The sequence below is a fragment of the Cupressus sempervirens genome, chromosome 5 (genome assembly GCF_028749045.1).
Source record: "Cupressus sempervirens isolate cs-2001-9-10 chromosome 5, ASM2874904v1, whole genome shotgun sequence".
NCBI lineage: Eukaryota > Viridiplantae > Streptophyta > Pinopsida > Cupressales > Cupressaceae > Cupressus > Cupressus sempervirens.
The window spans coordinates 301,530,931-301,533,242 of record NC_143122.1 but is presented as its reverse complement, the minus strand read 5'-3'; positions in this window follow the sequence as shown (position 1 = coordinate 301,533,242).

The window sequence follows — 2,312 nt, the reverse complement described above, 5'->3', positions numbered from 1 at the left end:
TTCATTAATTCAATATTAAAGTTGTATATATATAATTATAATATATACTTAGCAAGATCAAAAATTAAATTTACATATCTATATCTATTATTTCAATTATAATGTATAGTTATTTATTAAATTAATTAAAGTGTTCAATTTATGTCATGCCCAAAACTAGGGCAAAAATACACCAACAAAAATTTTATTTTGAAGGTAATAACAACTATGTTAATGCACATACTGACATGAAATGTGTTGTGGAAGGATGACACCAAGACAAGGTTAGTTTCAAGTCACAATGTCTAGGTAACAATTGTGTTTAGATTACATTACAAGAGGAATGAGATTCAGTATTCCAACTCACTACACGGGTTTGAAACCCTAAGTCTTAGTGCTATAGGAAAACTTATCTCAGGTTGACTAAGTCAATTGATTTAATTGTAGGTTTCAAATTTAGCAAGGTGTGACATCATGCTCAGAAAGCATAAGTTCAAAAACATAAGTTATGTTAGGTTTGATTCAGTTCTCTTACACTTATTTCATTATACTAGTTCAATCCCCTATATGTACTAATATGCACTTGCAGGTTAACCTAGCAAAACCCTAATATTTGATTCTAGTTGTTAACATATCTATTAGATCTAATTAAAACATTAAGTATTTTTTATAAAAATATTTATGACATCAATTTGTCTTCTATCATATATGTCTCATCCTATTAGTTATCTAGTCAATTCTAACTCATAAGACTTCCTGACCTTTAATAGTAATATTTCCACTAACAACCTTCTAAATAAAAATTCTAATTAAATTTAGGTGCATAACTTTTTTGGAAATACAATCTATGCATGTAACTGAAATACCAAATTAAGCATATACACCCATAACTTGAAAGTAAATAAACATTCAACACATGTATGACACAAGATATTTGGTTACCTAGAAACCCTTCAATGAGAAGGTAAAACTAGGGTGGGGATGACATACACAAATCTCCACTACTACAGTAATAAAGTGTATCCAATGAAGGTTACAATGTTTGAACATGAAACATGATCTACCCTGTGAAAAGTTTGCTATGTTAAAGACTTACAAGATTTTCAGATCTTACCCTATTAAAGGATTTCAACACCCTATTAGAAGTGTGCCTTATTAGACGACTTTACTTACAATAAAGTAAGCACAGTGTTAAAAGATTTTCAACAGCCTATTAAGACTACTCTACTAAGAGATTTAACTAATTCACCTGTTAGAATGTATCATCAATGATTCTGAATTGTGCATGTAAAATTTTCTCTTTTCTCCTTCTACATTCATAAAAAGTTTAGGGTTTGTCCTCCTTAAGAAGACCTAGGTGACTTAGGGTTAGGTATAAATTAACGATTGTGATTCACCCATATTGCCGCTTTAAAATTCCTTTTTCTAATTGGTTACATGTTATGCATAGGGATCCTTAATAAAGATTTTTTATTATCATCTAAGATTGCAAAAAAATCCTTAAGTAAGCTCCAAAATGGTTTACATAGTAGTTTGTGCCATTACAAACAACAATGTCAAAACTATATTACTCAAAACTTGAAGTCCCTCATGCTCGACATCAACTACAACTTCAATGTTGTAACTCAGCCTCTGAATGATTTAGCATCCATTGATCACTTAGCATCTGAATGCCTCGTCACTTACTATCTGTTCGGCACTTACTAGTTACTCGATACTTATTGTATATCTCTCACTCATCATATACTATTTGGAAACTTATGCTTGGCATCTATTACTTGTTTGGCATGAACTAAGTAAATGACTTAAGTATATTGTCACTCATATGTCAAAACTAGTCTGAGATTAACAATCTCCCCTTTTGACATGAGTGGCAAAAACACTTGGTCGTGCATGAATGATCTTAACTTATGAGCATAATTCAAATACTCACTATCTTTGTTCACATATGTACAAAATTTAAAATTTTCAAAATTTTGCAAAAACTTGACTTAACAATCATACCTCAAAATCTTATAACTCCTCCTGACTTGATTGTGTTGTTTTGCATTTGAACCAATACTCCTACTAAGTAAATATGCATATGTTGAACCGTGGTGTACTATGTTTTTCTCTTTGACTCCCCCTTTGGTTGGTCTCCCCCAAAACTATATATATTATTTCCTTGGATTTATTGTGACTCTCAAAACTTAGTGCTCCCCTTTACTTATTTCTCCCCCTTTTTGACAATTATGTCAAAGGTTTATACACGTATAGTGTGTTTACCCAAGAAATATTTATGGATCTCAAGTATGAACTTCATATTTGCATCCTAGTTATCACAAGCTACCTAC